Here is a 19,587-nt window from a genome sequence, read left to right as displayed (position 1 = left end):
TGTTTCTGTCTGATTTCCATGGACAGACACGGTGGTAGCATTTCTAGGCAGGAAGAGCTCACGCTGGCCATCTGGCTGGGGGGTTGCCTGAAATCTTTTTGGAGGTTACTTGGAGGGTGCTGATGGAGACTACAGATGGAGGGCTAAAGGATTCACCTAAGGCTATCTTTTGGTGCTGCCACTACCATACAGTGTATCTTTTTGTTTTCTTATAGAAACTGCTTATTCTGGCAGGCGCTTATCCAGCCAATTAAGTAAAGCTCATCTAACAGGAAATCTCTATTTTTTTCTCTGAACTGCCGATTTCCCTCAGCAGGGAATTGAGGGATCCGGTGAACATTTATTGGGACATTGGGGACACCGACAAGAACAAGACGGTTCTTGTTTTCAAGTTGTTCATGGTCTACACTGGAGTTGGGGTAAAGGGACACACAAAACCAAAAATATATGCAATGACTGGTACTTTAGTGGTGCTTTGTAGAAGTTACATTGTGGGCACAAGGGAAGGTTCCATCTATCTCAGATCGCACTCCCTATTTGTATCTCTTCTCTCTAGTGCAGAGCAGCTCATATGTCATTTCTCGCCCCATCCCATTCACTTGATTTCACAAGTATTTATTGAGTATTAACTCTGTGGTCATTGCTGGGGCTGCAGCTATGTTGGACTTTTATTCCAGTTTGGGAATCAGATAATAAAAAAGTAAACAAGATATTATATAGTAATAAGACAGGCTAAGGGATAGCTAGGGACCGTGGTGGTGGTAGGGGGCATAAAAGGGGAAGGGTTGCAATGGTAGGCACAGAGATCACAGAAAGCCTGTGTGGGGAGGTGACATTTAGCTGAGACAGGATTGGTAAGAAGTAACCAGCCATAGGGGGATCTGAGGAAAAGCATTGCTCTCAGGTAAACTAGAAGGGCAAAGGCTGTAGGCAGGGAACATTTTGGAGTGTTTCAGAAATGGAAAGGAACCAGTGTGACTACAACTTACAGTGAAGGGGGGCAGTATTGGGAGTTGAGCTTGGAGAAATCAGTAGTGGCCAGATCACAAGGTCTGTGCAATCTTGGTGGGGTTTGAATTTTATCCTCAGCGCAACTTGAAGAAGGAAAATATACTTTTCCAGTTATTGGGGTATATGTGTTTCTCATCCAGGGTACTCTCTTCAGCATCTGAAGGAAACAGAATTAGTAATTACAATATTGGCTACTTGGTGAGCACAGAATTAGAGCAAAAATAAATGAAAGGTTTTGAGAGATATTTTGCATAGGCTATGGACGGGTCCGTACCATTGGGGATTTGCCCTTTTGAATGTCTGGATATTTGTGAGCACCTGATGTACTACATACCCTTGAACGAATTTTCATTCTCCAGGTCGCCTTGATTTTTAGGGTTGACAGGAATCTCTTGTCCACACTGTCCCCTTTCTTCACTTTCACAACTTTCAATACATTGAGGATCCTCAATTTATTTATTTATTTTTAAAACATTTTGTTTGTTTGTTTGTTTGTTTTGTAGTCTTCACACTCAGCATGGAGCCCAACGCAGGGCTTGAACTCAATGACCTTGAGATCAAGACCTGAGCTGAGACCAAGAGTCAAATACTCAACCAACTGAGCCACCCAAGTGCCTGGATCCTCAGTTTATAAATAATATTTAATCACCTCAAGAATCTAATCCAAAGCCTATTATATAATGGACCTTCATCGGAAGTATGTAGTTATATAATATCCCATCCACAGTTAGTGAATGATTGTTAGAATCAGTCCTAAAGAGTGAGACTTCCAGACTTGGTCTTTTGTTTGGGGGTGAGTCTTCCTTTTAGGCTTGTCACCTATAATTACTGACCATAATATGAATATGCTTTAAAAAAAATTTTTTTAGGGGTGCCTGGGTGGCTCAGTCGGTTAAGCGGCCGACTTCGGCTCAGGTCATGATCTCGCAGTCCGTGAGTTCGAGCCCCGCGTCGGGCTCTGTGCTGACAGCTCAGAGCCTGGAGCCTGTTTCAGATTCTGTGTCTCCCTCTCTCTGACCCTCCCCCGTTCATGCTTTGTCTCTCTCTGTCTCAAAAATAAATAAACGTTAAAAAAAATTTTTTTTTAATTTTAATTCCAGTATAGTTAACACACAGTGTTATATTAGTTTCAGGTGTAAAATATAATGATTCAACAATTCTATACATTACTCGGTGTTCATCATGATAAGTGTATTCTTAATCTCCTTCACCTATTTCATCCATCCCCCACCCACCTCCACTCTGGTAACTGTTCTCTAGAGTTAAGAGTCTGTTTTTTGGTTTGTCTCTTTGTTTCCTTTTTTGTTTTTATTGTTTTTTAAATTCCACATATGAGTGAAATCATATTGTGTTTATTTGTTGTTCTCTAACAGACTTATTTCACTTAGCTTTACACTTTCTAGTTCCATCCATGTTGTTGCAAATGGCAAGATTTCATTCTTTTTTATGTTTAATATTCCATCATATATATATATATATATATATATATATATATATATTCTTCTTTATTTATTCACCTATCGCTGGACACTTGTTTCCATAGTTTGGCTTCTGTAAATAATGCTGCAATAAACATAAGGATGCATATATCTTTTTGAATTAGTGTTTTTGTACTCTTTGGGTAAATACCCAGTAGTGGAATTGCTGGATCATATGGTCGTTCTATTTTTACTTTTTTAAGGAACCTCCATACTGTTTTCCACAGTGGCTGCACCAGTTTGCATTCCCACCAACAGCGCATGAGGGTTCCTTTTTCTCCATATCCTCACCAACACTTGTAGTTAAGATGTATATGGTTTTGATGTAAAATAGAATCTTTACCCAAAGGATCTGTCCACCTAGCAATTTAAAACCCAAATAAAATAAGTAGTGTTTCTTCTTTTTGGAACTCGTTTGCTCATTCATTCAAGTACATGGAGCTCCAGGCGGTGCAATGGGCACAGGGGATAGAACAGTTGCATGATGTACTCCCAGGCCCCGGGTCTGAAAAAGCTTTTAAGTGTATTTCCGGTCCTTAGAATGAACAAATTGTCCAATTACAAACTATATACTTATAACTGCCTGAATTTATAGGGTATGTTCTCCATTCAGCTTACAAATATCTGTCTTTAATTATCTTCCCAAGACTAACAGCCACCACACCACAGCTCCTGGTTTCTCCACTCGCCTCCCTCTTCCTTCTTCCTACCTCCAGAGCTCTTGCTGCTGTTGCCATGACAACCGGAATGAAAAGCCTTGGAACCTTATATTTTATTATGGGTGCCTCCCCATAAGGACATTATTGTACATCTGCCAAACTGGACTCTGGAGGCTCTTCTTTAAATATACCATTAAGTCATGTTAAAATAGGAACTCTAGAGGCAAGATTATGATGGTGTTTAATCAGGGACCTAGGAATTCTCAAATCTTGTTTTCAACCAGCCATTTCCTTCTTTGAGGTTTTCAAAGAAAATATGTACACTAATGACAAAGCAAGATCTAGGCATGCTTTTTACTAAATGGGGCTTTACACCTAAACCTCATATGGCTTTCTAGTGACTACATCCAGGCCTGGTGGAGATCACTTTTGGCCTAAGCCAGGTTGGCCTGAGGAATCTACTTGACTAAGAAACAACTCAAATCTGTCCTCAGAGCCCCAGGCTCTGAGAACCATCTGCCTGCTTGACATTTACCTTTGGGTGACTCTTAGACATGTTCACCGTACCAATCTTTCCATCCCTATTCTTCCCCTAGTCTTTCTCCTCTCAGTTAACATCTCCACCATTCAGCCAGTGGCCCAAGCCAGAAACCTGGGAGTCACCTTGAGTCTTCCCTTTCCCCGGCCTCACCCCATTCCTAACCGTTCCCTATCAAGTCCTGTCAGCTCTATCTCCAACATGAAACTCGAAGAGGTCTGCTTCTCTACATCTCCACTCCCACCTCTTTACAGCAAAACATAGTCATCTTCGTCCTGGATTGTAATAGAATTCTGACTCTTCTCCCCAGTTCCACTTGTTTTCCCCTGAAGCCCTTCTCCATAGAGCAGCTAGATTGTAACACTTTTTTTGTTTGTTTTTTTTTTTTAATGTAATTTATTGTCACATTGGCTTAGGTACAACACCCAGTGCTCATCCCAACAAGATTGTATCACTTTGTACTTTGGAACTCTTCATGGCTTCCCATTATACTTGGAATAAAATCCATATTCTTCATGCTGGCCTACAGGGCTCTGCCCTGAGCTCTCTGAGCAAACTTTCAAGCCTCATCTTGTGCCATTCTCCACCTGGCCTCTACTCCAGTCATACTTTTCTTTCCTCAACCCCCCATGTGGCTTGCAAATATCTGTCATCAATTTTCTTCGAAGTCAAATAGCTGCCATAGGTCCTGGTTTGTGGACCACGTTTGTTCCTCCCACCCATGCCTTTACACTTTCAACAACTTCTGCCTGGAACACGTCTTCTCCACCCTTTGCCATCTCTTTTCCTAGTGGCTGTCTCCTCTTCAACCTTGAGGTCTCAGTGAAATGTCACCTTCTCAACAAGCCCTTCCCTGACCACCCTATCCAAAATGGCCCTCCCTCCTCAATGATCCTCTATCAGTGCATCCTGTGTATTTCCTAAACTACACTTCCCAGAATATATAACCATTTTGTTTACTTGTTTGTGTATTTACTAAGTTTGTATTCCCAAGTAGGAATGTCAATTCCTTGAAGGCAGGGACTAGATCTGTTTTATTCACACTGAATGGCACATAAGAAGAGCATAATTAGTATCTCTTAGATACATGAATGATCCTGCTTGAAATTCTGGCAGCAACATCTGCACCCAGCAAAGAAATAAGAAATTCTTTTTCCCATTCATCCTTCACTGTCCTAGTCAGGGTCTTGATGGATCATACAAATGAAGATATTTTAATGAAGGAATTATTTCTTTAAAAAAATTTTTTATGTTTTTTTTTTTTAATTTTTTTTTAATGTTTATTTATTTCTGAGACAGAGAGAGATAGAGCATGAACAGGGGAGGGTCAGAGAGTGGGAGACACAGACTCTGAAACAGGCTCCAGGCTCTGAGCTGTTAGCACAGAGCCCGACACGGGGCTCGAACTCACAGACCGCGAGATCATGACCTGAGCCGAAGTCGGCCGCTTAACCGACTGAGCCACCCAGGCGCCCCTATGTTTATTTATTTTTGTGAGAGAGAGAGAGACAGGGAGACACAGAATCTGAAGCAGGTTGCAGGCTCTGAGCTGTCAGTATAGAGCCCGATGAGGGGCTCGAGCCCATGAACAGCGAGATCATAGCCTAAGCAGAAGTTGGACACTTAACCAACTGAGCCATCCAGGCACCCAAAGGAATTATTTCTTTTTTTTAAAAAAAATGTTTATTTATTTAGTTTTGAGTGAGAGAGAGAGCATGAGTGTGGGAGGGGCAGAGAGAGAAAGAGAGAGGATTTCAAGCAGGCTCTGCACTGTCAGCCCAGAACCTGATGTGGGACTCAAACTCACAAACTGTGAGATCATGCCCTAAGCCAAAATCAAGAGTCAGATGCTTAACTGACTGAGCCACCCAGGTGCCCCTAATGAAGGAATTGCTAACTGAGACATGGGCAGGGTTATGAGAACCAACACAGGATGTTGAGACACCAAAGACTGGCATGAGCATGGAGCGATTATACCCCCCAAAAGGTGAGGACAAAGGAAGCAAATGAATGGTGTCCCTATGGCCCAGTAAGAGCTGGAGCTTTGGAGGAAGGGCCATCCAGCTACAGATGTAGTCTGGAGAAACATAGCCACTGCCAGATTGGCAACAGCTAAGCAGGATAGGAATAGCCAAAGAAATACCCCATCCTGACTCTCCTCTTACTCTCTCATCGATGATCCATGCCCTTTCTTGGCTAAAACCAAGTAAAAACCAGCCTGCAAGGAAATGCAGGTGAATGAATACATTTGTAGCCCAGCCTTTCAAAGCACAGAGCAGGTGATAAATGGAGAATGATCAGCAGAGATGTGACTCCTAGCAACCGGAACTCAGACTGGTCTTACTCCTATGATTTAGAGGTCAATCAAATTTGGGGTTTATGCTTGGAATATAACTACCATTTATACCATTGTGTCTAAGGAAAAACCATTTGGATTTTTTAAGTAACGAACTTACTAATAAACTTGGGAACATAATTCACTAGGGCATTTATAGTGCCTTTATAGTGAACGAGTGGGTGAGGTGTTTTTATTATTAATAAACATAGCACAGCCTGCTCAAAGAAAGAAAGAAAGAAAGCTCCCATAATCTTATTTGGCTACCTCATAAATTGAATTATGAGGCATTTTGGTAATATACATAGTATCCTCACAAAATACATGGGACCAGTATCTGGCAAATTGGATTTCTAGGTCCTGTCAAACCAGTTACAGAGAAAATATAGCTAGAAATTTTTTCTGAGTCAAAAACCTTAAAGTCTTTGAGTTCCGGTTTTCATCCTGCTCTCAATAGTTGCTATGTGAGAATGTCCATTTCTGGTTCATGTTAGTCTGTAAATACAGAATTGCACCCTGTTTATTTCAGGGATATTGGTCATCTTGGAGTTTTCACAAGGTTTTACAAACTATGCTGGAGGAAATAAGAAGTGAAATGCAAGTCTTCCTAACAGCTGACAATGCAGCTTTGGGGAAAATGCCATTTCATCTTTGTAAATTTAGCACTGGGAGTTGGGGCTGAGTTGCATGGCTAGGGGAATAACCATGTCAATATACAATTCCTCTCTAAAAATCTTTGTTTTACAATATGACTTGAATGCTCAGACAGCTATATTGAATATCTCAATAGGAGTAGAAGGGCATTAGGGTAAAGAGGCAGCTGCCAAATATATTGTATCTTTGTTAATTAAATGCTAGATCTGTAAATGGGGTTCCATAATAGCAAACAGCAACCTCATTTCCAATTCATTTCTCTCTTTGCTTAAAATTCTCTAAATATTGGAAATAAGAACCACCAATATTTAATAAGAATGTCCCCCCCCACCTTGTCTACTCTCTGCATTGTGTAGCCAGAAAGAATGCAATATGTTTATTGTGTTTATTGATTTATTTACACTTACAAAAATAATAGAATGCTAGTTTAAGACAGGCTTGATTTTATCTTTCCACTGTGTAGAAAAGAAGCAAATTATTCTAGGGCTTTAAATGTTTGAAATACAGAGGCTTGTGAGGAAAATTCAAATCTGCCTCTGATTTCCCTCTGTTCTGGGATTCTGCAAACAGAAAATCCTCTCCTAAAAAAAAAAATATATACATATATATATATATATATATATATGCACACAAACACATATATACATATACATTTATATAAATATATATGTATATATATATATTTATAAACTACCTGGCACATAACCCAAGAAAAGCGAAGCAGGGTAGATGGCAAAGTGAAACATAAACGCAGTGGAAAAATGTTTGGAAAGCCACTCTTTACCAATAAATATCTTAATTAAATCATCTAGGACCTTATTCCGTAATGATATGCACTAGGTGTCTCTGCCTCCATTTAATCAGCTCAGCATTATTCCCCTTTCAGAAATGATACATACTGTTGAGGTGTATCCAGTGAAAGACACATCAACACAAAGTGCAATGCAATTCAAATGTGGGGTTTTTTTCAGTGTATATTTTTAAATGGCCTCATTTCTTCCACTATCTATAGACTGATCATAATGGATCACCCAGGTTAAAGGATGAAGTAGAAATAAGGCACTACCACATTTATAGACACGAAAACACAGTAACTGTAGGTTTATGGAAACTAAGCTTAAGAAATATGCAAGGCACTTACTGGTTTCTTTCAGAAACCTCTAAGATGTGGGAGAAATATGTGTGAGATTTGGGCTTTCGTTTATTCAAATATGAGGAATTTGTCCGCTAGAGTCAACTGACTGATAGTAGATGGGAAGGATTAGTGTGGGTCTTATTTGGCAGGCTTCTCGGTAGAAACCCATATGCTCTCTGACATTGATTATAATTATTTTTCCATCATTCCCAGGTTAAGTTCTTAGCAGGAATGTGAGCCAACTCTCTCCCTACGAAGGCTCCTGCTGTGAAACCATTTCTGGCAATGAATCTTTAACAAAAGATCAGGAACTTGACATTTCTTTTTAAGCGCGAGAAGAAAATGTGTGCAATGTTGGAAGCAAATATAGGGATAGAAAGAGCTTCTAAACAGTCACAGGGAGGAGCAGTGAATCAGGAAGAAACATTACATGATATGCCAGTGGCTTTATTTTTGCGAAACAGCAACTAATGACTAGGTATGGAATATGTAGACTATATATTGTTATGCTTCGGTGTCTTTAAAGTAGAAGGAGGGACGATGTGTTTAATTGTTGTTTTGGACCAGGTGTATCTTTATGATTTTATATTCAACTGATCTTCAAGGAGATTGTTAGGACAGTGGTTGAAACAGAAATTTAGGATAATATTTTAAGAAACAGAAAAGGCAATTATTTTTGTTCTAATTGACTAGACCCGCAGAGTTAAAAAATTTTTTTTTTCAGAAATGATGTGTACATTTGTGAATTTATTAATCTGATTTTCAGGGCGAGTTCTTGGGGGAAAGGCTAAATAAAGTACCAGGATGCTTCCAGGGTGAGAATTTTTCATCCTCACAGTGTCCATCTACAGTAAGAAAATTGCTTCAAAATTAATTTGAACAGCAACAGATGCAGAAAATGGCATGGTGATAAAAAAAAATTTACCAAATTAAACATAAAAGAGTGTCAACTTCTCTCCTAAAGGATGGTAATTCTACCTCATGGCTTAGTGCATTGTAATGATTGGTTTCCCCATTAAAATCAAATGCAGAATATAATTAAGTAAATCCTTCAGCTTACATGTCTTTTAAAATTCCACTAGCATGGGGTGCCTGGGTGGCTTAGTTGGTTAAATGTCTAACTCTTGATTTTGGCTCAGGTCATCATCTCACAGTTCATGAGTTTGAGCCCCCTGTTGGGCTTTCTTCGAAGAGCCTGCTTGGAATTCATCTCTCTCCCTCTCTCTCTGCCCTCCCCCACTTGCACTCTTCTCTCTCAAAGTAGATAAATAAACATTAAAAAAAAATTCTGCTAGTGTGATGGGTACTAAGGAAGGAACTGGTGATGAGCCCTGGGTGTTGTATGTAAGTGATGAATCACTGAATTCTACTCCTGAAACCAATGTTACATTGTATTTAAATTTTTAAAAGATTGGCTCAAAAAATGAAATAAAATAAAATTCCACTAGCCGAGGGACTCACCAGAGGAAGTAATAAGTACTTTATTTATTATTATTTTTTTTTATAATTTTTTTTAACGTTTATTTATTTTTGAGACAGGGAGACACAGCATGAACGGGGGGAGGGTCAGAGAGAGAGGGAGACACAGAATCTGAAACAGGCTCTAGGCTCTGAGCTGTCAGCACAGAGCCTGACATGGGGCTCGAACTGACGGACCGCAAGATCATGACCTGAGCCGAAGTTGGATGCTTAACCGACTGAGCCACCCAGGCACCCCAATAAGTACTTTAATGAATGCCTTTCACCATAAATGTAGTTCAGATGAGACTTAAAGTCAGCTCAAATAACATAATAGGCACTTTTAGCCACTGGACTAATAAACATTTTTTTTTTTTTTTTTTTTGCTGAATTAGACTCTTCTAACCTTTTGGATAAAGTTCCTATTGGTATTCCTCTTCCTACCTTTGTGAAAACTGTAACCAAAATAGATGTGTACATGTTTATACACGAGAATGAGATTAAATGAAAAGTTTGATTTAAAAAGGACACCACATATTATAGAAAACCAAAGTGTATCACAGCAGTGACCCCATGCATGTTACATCAAAATTCATTGCAGGAGGATAAATCATCCTTGTTTTTAGATATGGAAAATGCATATTGTTCTTCCTGTTTTAACATGTAAATTTACATTCAGTTACAAAATCACAATTCAATTTCTATCTCAAATTTTGACTGTCATTATTATATTAATAAAAAATCACATTTCTAGAAACAATTATAATTACGTATCTTTCGGGTCTATTGTTACTGTCTTGATTTGGCATAACCAATACTTCTCACTACAGGTGAAGATGTTAATCATACTGGGGGAAAAAACTAATAACTATTCTCCAGTGCTAGGCAAATGAACATATCTGCCTGGATGGGAGAAACCTAAAAAATTCCAATAGTCTGCCTTATCTCTTCTATCAGCATAACAGCTAACATTTATCACATGTGCAAGACTGCTGGACATTTTACATGCATTCTCTCATTTAATTCTCATAAATCTCTTAAATATCACATTTAAGCCCCCAACAACCCTATGAGAGAGGTACAAATATCCTCATTTATACTGAGAAAACTGAAGCATAGAGAGATTGAGTGGCTTGTCCAAAGTCATACAGGCAGGAAGCCATCTTTTGTAATCCTCTGTATCAGTTGCATCTTCCAGGAAGCAGACACTGAGATGGAGTTAAGAGTGTAAGGAGTTGATTTTGGTGAAATGCCTGTAATAGAAAAAAAGGGGGAGGAGGCAGGATAGGACAGGTAAAGCCTCTGGACCCTGGTGTGGATCTGCCACTTGTGAAAGAAAAGTAGGGAGGAAAAAAGATTGAATAAGGAGATGCTTAGAACAAAGTTTTGGCCAACTCACTTGGAAGCTCTGGAGTAAAGATTGACAATCAGAGGGTATCTCTGTTGGGCAGAACTAGTCAGGCTCTCATATTTCCATCATGTTCAGTTATTTTCCAGGGAAAAGCATGGCCTCAGCTCAAAAATTGAGTATAGTCTGAGACACTGCAGCTGGAGATCATCTGCTAATTGCTCCCCTTGCAGCTGGATGTAAGTTCTTTCTTGAAGGGGGATCCAAGTAGTACATCTTCCTGACCGTCACAGTCCACCCTTTCACCATCCAGATCCACCACTTCACATTTGGGGATCAGCTCCTCCAGGACTGTGGTGGGTCTTTCTTCTTGCAGAGAAACTTACAAGAGGGAGGTTAGTAGGATGAACTATAGTCCTTGTCACTGCAGTGGCCTTGGGGCCACAAGTGGTACTAATTCTCTCCCTTCTCCACTATCTATTCTAAATTTATTTGCCCTTATCTATTATCTCTATTGGTCTCAGTGACTTACCTGGTGGTGAAACACAACCTTCATTTCTGATGGGTTTGAGCCACTGGTGACCATACCTTTCTCAGGCTTTGGTTGCTGTACTTGTCCCTATACATTCTTAGTTGGGCAAGGAGATACTATATAAAGCACTCAGTGGATCACCTGAGTCCCATACATATTCCTCCTTCCCGCCATTTTGTAACAACAGCCAATTACTTTTGCCAAGATGGTGAGTCTTGCTTGCTCATCCGTGGACACAGGGATTAAAAATGTCCAGGCAGGAGCCATAACTTGTAGTTCAAATGGAGTTCTTGCTGGTTCCCCAATCATGACTTTTTTTTTTAAGTTTATTTATTTATTTTGAGAGACAAGAGAGAGAGAGAAGAGAGATAATCCCAAGCAGGGTCATTTCTGTCAGTACAGAGCCCCATGTGGGGCATGATCTCACGAACGGCAAGATCATGACCTGAGCCAAAATCAAGAGTCGCCCACTCAACCGACTGACCCACCCAGATGCCCCAATCATGGCTTTTTATTGGGCAACTGCTCTCAGCCTTGTGCTCTCCATCCCTGCTTTCTTTGGATGATGTATGTTAAGCAATACCCACATTAGCTGCCTATCTATTTTGCCCCTTAGGATTCTATTAACCATCTCCACAGCTTTCTTTGAGTCAAGCCCTCTTGGCTGCCATTCCACTTTGCTGGTCATGGCAATAATTGTGGGATCCCCGCCCACCCCCGCCTTGGCTTATGGTAGTTAGGTGCTGCCCCCTAGTCTCTACTGCTTCAGGGCCCCATCAGGCCCATTTTTGTCAGTGGGCCAAGCCCTATGACAGTCTCTCCTACTGGTAACCCTAGCCACCACTGAAACTTTAACTGATGCTGGTGCCTCTCTCACTAGAATATTCCTGATAGCTTTGACAAATGTAGTATTGTCTGGGTATATGTAATATACATACATGTAGTATCCTTTGGTAGGTCATCCGGCCTCACAAAATATCTATTCCAATGTGTTTACTTCTCTCGCTTTCTTGATTCTTTCCTCTACCATCTGTCAGCAATTCAGATGTTTTGACTTCATTCAGAGTGGACCATCACTTTCTCCATGTTTCTAAGAGCTGCCCTAGCAGTGAATTTGCACCATCCCCTGGGGTTCTTGCTCAATATTAAATCCCATATCCTGGGAGGGTAGAGATATGAGATTTCAATAAACTGTACTTTTTCCAGTGTTAGGTTTCAATAAACTGTACTTTTTCCAGTGTTAGGTTCTGGCTCCCTTGATCAAGCACCCTCAAAATTTCATCCCATGAGTACTCTCAGGCTCCTACTGGAACATGCTGGCTCATTTTTACAGCTCCATTTGGGAATAGTCCCTTTCCTCCTTTTTCAGACCCAGCTCAATGATCTAGAACCCAGGAGAGGAGCTGAGGCAGATGCTGATGGGGATCCCTGTTGTCTTGTGAGGTTGAGCCTTCTCTGGTGTCTTTTCACACCTGACTGCTAGCTTTAATAGTGAGGGGGCACCTCTGCAGTCTCTCAGGGTTCAGAGGAGCCCAGTGCATCAAAATAGGGGCATGTGCCAGATGGCCCATCCCATGTGTCATGGTCCCAAGTTTCACACACCAGGGATGGACTCAGCTGAGCACTCAAACATGTTTGAAGCTCTACAATACAAATTATTAAATCTGGAGTTTGTACTGTTGGCTCCACCCTCAGCTCTAGGAGGGGTCATATGACTGGCATCTGGTTAACCGAAGTGTTGCATTCTCAGCCACAGTGATTCTTTTGTGGGGAACATGTGAGCAATCCAGGCCAGTGCATGTCAGGACTTTAGATTGTTGGGAATGGGAAGTTTCTTTTTGTCCTTGGAGCTATAAGGACATTAACCTGCCACTGCTGGTCACCATCTTCCTACCATGAAAGGAATGTATGCTTGGAAATAAAGCCAGCAGAGAGATAGGAAGATCAGAGACATCCAGAGAGCTGTGGTCCTGATACCATCGTTTAACCCCCTGACTCCAGATGTGCCTGAAACCAGTATATTCCCAGACTTTTTCGCTACTTAAGCCAATACCTTCTTTTTTGGTATTTATTTATTTATTTATTTATTTATTTATTTATTTATATTTTGAGAGAGAGAGAGAGAGAAAGCGCTCAGGGGAAGGGGAATCCCAATCAGGTTCTGCACTGCCAGCCCCGATGAGGGGCTCCAACTCATGAATGGTGAGATTATGACCTGAGCCGAAATCAAGAGTTGGACGCTTAACTGACTGAGCCACCCAGGTGCCTCACCTTCTTTTTTGTCTTTTTAGATAATTTAGGCTTGGATTTTCATCACTTGAAAATAACTGCCTCCTGATAGTCATTCATCCAATCAGTATTGGCTGTGTGTCAGACATTGTTCCAGTGTAGAAATATAGCAGTCAACAAAATAGGCATCTCCTTGTCGGCCTACAACTTATATTCAGAACTTACATTCTAGGGTAAAGAAAAGAAGAAGGGAAAAAAGCAAATATGCAAACATTTTATATCAGTTGGTGACAGTTTTGTGGGGAAAAAAATAAGGCTGGGTAAGAGGAAGGATATGTTGTAGGATACTCAGGGAAGGACTCACTGCTACGGTGACTTTGAGGAGAGACTTAAGGTATGTTAGGGGAATGAGCCATGAGATAATCAGTAGGAAGTTTCCAGGAAGAAGGAGCAGCAAGTTCAAAGGCTCTGAGGTGGACGTATGCTTGCAGAGCAATGAGGCCAAAGTGTTGGCAATATGACAAGGAAGGAGGTGAGAATAGAATATGATGTCAGAGAAATAGCAGGTTGAAACCATCGAGGCCCTTGACAGCCATTTGAGCTTTGTAGTTTTACTTAACATGGCATGTGAATCCATTGGCGGGTTTTAAGAAAAATAATGACACAGGCTAACTTTTATTTTAAAAGAATTAATTGGATCGTTGAATGGAAGGGGCAAAGGTAGGAGCAAGGAATCCAGTTAGGAATCTGCAATAATATAGATGAGAGTTGATGGTGGCCAGGGCAGGGTGTCCAGTGAAATCAGAGAGAAATGGACTGATATGGGGTAGACCAGACAGGATTTGCTCACTAACTGGATGTGGGGATAGGAGAAAGAAAGGAGTCAAGGATGACTCCAAGGTCTGTGGCCTGAGCGATTGGAAGTTTGGGATAAAATTACAGTCATTTTCTGTTAAGCCTGAGATCTCTATCAGATATCCAAGATCTGACACTCACACATTTAGGGGAGAGGTCTAGAATAGAGATATATGTTGGGGAGTCATCAGTGCATAGATGGTATTTAAACTGTGAGACAGAATAAAACATGAATATAGACCAAGAAGAGATATGAGGGCTGAATCCTGCAACACTTCCGTATTTAGAGGTCAGAGAAATGAAGAGGACCAGTAAAGAACACTGAGAAGGAACAACCGTTGAGGTAGTTGATTTTGTATATAGTGAAAAAAATTCTTTAAGGAGGAAGTGATTGGCCATGTAAAAATTACAAAAGGTGTTGATTTCTAGGACAAGAAAAACAAGGGCAGGAATTTTATTACTGGGCAATGTGGAGCTATTTTAGCACTTACTGCCGTCTTACATACTGACAACTGACATGATCATTTTCACTCTCCTCCCATTTAGATATAAGCTTTGCATCATTGTTTTGTTCATGAATGCATTCCTAGTATCTAGAAAAGTGTCTGGTATATGGTAAGTGTTCAATAAATATTTCTCAATAAATATTTCCTGAATGAAAAAAAATTTTTTTTTTTTAATTTTTTTTTTAACGTTTATTTATTTTTGAGACAGAGAGAGACACAGCATGAACGGGGGAGGGGCAGAGATAGAGGGGAACACAGAATCAGAAGCAGGCTCCAGGCTCTGAGCCATCAGCCCAGAGCCCGACGCGGGGCTCGAACTCGCGGACCGCGAGATCGTGACCTGAGCGAAGTCGGATGCTTAACCGACTGAGCCACCCAGGCGCCCCTGAATGAAAAAATTTTGAAAAATAAGAAATAAATATTTCTCAATCTCTTTTACAAAAAATATCTTGCATTTTATATTTTGGTAGAGGAAGTGATTGTGTGCACTAGATTTTGTGCACTAGATTGTGCACTAGATTTTGAATTATGTTGAAAATTTGAAAAGAGATTTAACCTCACCAAGGTTTTGTTTCCTTATCCATAAAATAAGCTGAACAAAAATAAGGCATGTTTGAGAATGTACCCAGAACGTAGTAGGTACTCAATGAATGCTTTATAAATCTGGAAAAGATGGCCAGACCACACAGTGGCATGCAAATGTATTCCAGATAAATAAATCATTTGACATGGTGTCATTGATTTGAGAAGTGAGTCGGAAAAAGAAAAGTAAGTTGCATTTCCAACTAAAGGTACTTGAGTGCATCTCAAAGTGAAATAAGGGCCATAATACATTCAGATTCATGTTGCTATTATGGTTGTTTCACATTAAAATACATTAGCTTTGAGGTGTGTGGGGTGTGTGTGTGTGTGTGTGAGCGCACATGTACTTTTAATCCTCTTTATCTATTTCTCACCCATCTCCCCTCCCACTTCCCCTCTGGCAACCAGTTTTGTTCTCTGTATTTAGGAACTGTTTGTGTCTTTTCTTTGTTAATTCATTTGTTTTGTTTCTTAAATTCCACATATGACCGAAATCATGTTGCCTTTCTCTGACTGACTTATCTCACTTAGGTCCAATAATGTTGTTCCTAATGCCAAGATGTCATTCTTTTTTATGGCTAAGTAATATTCCATTGTATATGTATACTTCTACTTCTCCTTTCCCTCCATCTCCCCCACTCCTCCTCGTCCTTTCTCTTCTCCTTTTCCTTCTTAATATCACATCTTCTTTATCCATTCATCTATCCATGGACAACTGGGTTGCTTCCATATCTTGGCTATTCTAAATAATGCTTCAATACATAAAGCGTACACATATCTTTTCGAATTAGTGTTTTCATTTTCTTTGGGTAAATACCCAGTAGTGGAATTACTGGATTATTATGGTAGTTCTATTATTAACTTTTTCGAGGAAACTTCATACTGTTTTCCACAGTGGCTGTACCAGTTGCATTCCCACCAACAGTGCCCAAGAGTTCCTTTTTCTCTACATCCTCGCCAAAACTTGTTATCTCTTGTGTTTCTTATTTTAGCTATTCTGACAGATGTAAGGTGATATATTACTGTGGTTTTGATTTGCATTTCCCTGATGATTAGCGATGTTAAACATTTTTTATGTGTCTGTTGGCTATCTATATGTCTTCTTTGTAAAAGTATCTATTCAGTTTCTTTGCCCATTTTTAATTGGATTATTTGTTATTTTTGTATTTAGTTATATAGGTTCTTTATGTATTTTGGATATTAACCCATTATTAGATATATCATTTGCGAATATCTTCTCCAATTTAATAGGTTGCCTTTTTGTTTTGTTGATGCTTTCCTTCACTGTGCAAAGGGCTTTTTTTTTTTTTTCCTTTTTTAGTACATTGTGTCTTATCGTTCATTCTGTAGTTCGTTATAGATCTAGGATGGGTAGATTTTTTTTTTAAGTTTGTTTTTAATTTGAGTGTAGCTGACACACAATGTTACATTAGTTTCAGGTGTGCAACATAGTGATTCAACAAGACTATACATTATTGACAATAGCCAAATTATGGAAGCTGCCCAAGTGCCCTTTCATAGATGAATGCATAAAGAAGATGTGGTATATACAGACACATTGGAATATCATTCAGCCACAAAAAAAAAAAAAAGAAATCTTACCATTTGTAATGACATGGATGAAGCTAGAGAGTATAATGCTAAGAGAAATAAATCAGAGAAAGACAAATACTACATGATTTCACTCATATGTGGGATATAATCAACAAAACAAATGGGAGAGAGACAAACCAAGAAACAGACTCATAACTATGGAGAACAAACTGATGGTTACCCGAGGAAGGTGGATGGGGATGGGCATTAAGGACTGCACTTGTTATGATGAGCACTGGGTGATGTATGGAATTGTTAAATCACTATATTGTATGCCCGAAACTAATAGAACACTGTATGTTAACTATACTGGAATTAAAAATTTTTAAAAACCACAACTCTATACATTATGCTATGCTCACCACAAGTGTAGGTATCTGTCATCTTACAATACCACTGACTGTATTTCCTATGATACCTTCTATTCCTGTGACTTATTCATTACATAACTGAAGCCTAGATCTTCCACTCCCTTTCAACCATTTTACCCATTCCCCCATCTCCCTCCCCTCTGGCAACCATCAGTTTGTTATAAATAAACCATCAGTTTATGTATAGGTCTGGTTCTGCTTTTTGTTTGGTTGTTTATTCATTTGTTTTGTTTAAATTTTTTTTTTAATATTTATTTATTGTTGAGAGAGAGAGAGAGAGAGCAGGAGAGAGTCAGAGAGAGAGGGAGACACAGAATCTGAAGCAGGTTCCTGGCTCCGAGCTGCCAGCACAGAGCCTGACGTGGGGTTCGAACTCACAAACTGTGAGATCTTGACCTGAGCTGAAGTTGGAGGCTTAACTGACTGAACCACCCAGGTGCCCCTGTTTTGTGTTTTAGATTCCACATATAAATGAAATCATATGATATTTGTCTTTTCCAGTCTGATTTATTTCACTTAGCATAATACCCTCTAGGTCTAGGATGGGTAGACTTTGGTGAGACCACTTTCCCTACACCTACACCTTCCCATAGATTACCCTGATCTGAACCTTACAAAAAACACCAGAGTTCAGTGGAGCATATATCAAGGCTTGGAAAAACTACAAATTTGTCGAGATCAAAGTGTTAACCTCAAAAGGTTAACTAGGAAGCTCCTCATGGTAGGTTTAAAGTAGGTAAAGATTATATTTTAAAGGAGATTGGCCTTTAGCAGGGGAAAAATGTGCTGAGTGAGGAGGTTTAAAAGGGGATGGGATAATTACTTGGAGTTGAGAATTATTCTGGATTATCACTTAAGCACCCTGGGCATGTAGCCAAATCTCTTGGGTTAATATTTCTTTTCTTTTGTTTTCCAGGATTAGGCAACAGCATAGCCTTCTGTCATTTTGCATTTCTTTATCTATTAAACAGTCAACAGGTGATAACCTGCTGTCTCTTTGGACCCAGAATATTTGGCTATCATCATACCCTTAATAGATAACCATAATCAAGAACACGTTGGTATCGATGTATTAAAACTGGACATCTTGGGGTAGGGGGATGGCAAGATGGTAATTAAAGTTCTGATCCTTTGGAAATCAGGTCTCATGGCCAAGTACTAGACATTATAAGATCCTAAGAATTTGAAAGACAAATATTTAGAGAAAACCTCCAAGGACAGACTTCCAAAAAGGGACAAAGTTCATATTAGTATGCCACTCTTATAGCTCTCTTCATAAAATTATCTTTTGCCATGACATGTGGGTTATTACAACAATAGGGGAAGAGAGGCTGAATCAGAAAGGATTTTGAAATGAGACAACTGGAAAAGGGATTTTAAAGTCTTAAAGTGTACCCCTCAAGGAAATGGCTCAAAGCATCACATTGTAGATTCCTTACTTGTACTTGGACTTCACAGAGGCATAATCACTACATCTAACTGGTCTTGGGGGTGCCCAAGTGGCTCAGTCTGTTGAGTGTTGGACTCTTGATTTCCACTTGGGTCATGATCTCATAGTTTGTGAGTTCGAGCCCCACATCAGGCTTTGTGCTGACAGAGCAGCGTCTGCTTGGGATTCTCTCTCTCTCTCTCTCTCAAAATAAAAAAAAAATTAAGGTTTATTTATTTATTTTTTGAGAGAGAGAGAGCAAGCAGGGGAAAGGCAGGGAGAGAGGAGACAGAGAATCCCAAGCAGGCTCTGTGCTGTCAGCACAGAGCCCTACATGGGCTCGAACTCACAAACTGTGAGATTATGACCTGAACTGAAAGCAAGAGTCAGACGCTCACCCACAGAGCCACCCAGGCACCCCTTTAAAAAAATTTTTTTAATGTTTATGTATTTAAGAAAAAAATTTTAATGTTTATTTATTTTTGAGAGAGAGAGACAGAGCATGAGCAGGGGAGGGCAGAGAGAGAGGGAGACACAGAATAATCCGAAGTAGGATCCAGGCTCTGAGTTGTCCACACAAAGCCTGATGTGGGGTTTGAACCCATGAACCATGAGAGCATGACTTGAGCTGAAGTCAGATGCTCAACTGACTGAAACACCTAGGTGCCCCAATGTTTAGTTATTTTTGAGAGGGGGCACACATACAGAATCTGAAGCAGGCTCCAGACTCTGAGCTGTCAGCACAGAGCCCGATGAGGGGCTTGGACTCATGGACCATGAGATCATGACCTGGACCAAAGTCTGACGCTTAACCAACTAAGCCACCCAGGCACCCCAAATAAATAAGCTTTAAAAAAAAAACCTAACTGGTCTT

Source organism: Panthera leo, chromosome E1 (genome assembly GCF_018350215.1).
Source record: "Panthera leo isolate Ple1 chromosome E1, P.leo_Ple1_pat1.1, whole genome shotgun sequence".
Taxonomy (NCBI): Eukaryota; Metazoa; Chordata; class Mammalia; order Carnivora; family Felidae; genus Panthera; species Panthera leo.
Note: the sequence above shows the minus strand (reverse complement) of the source record.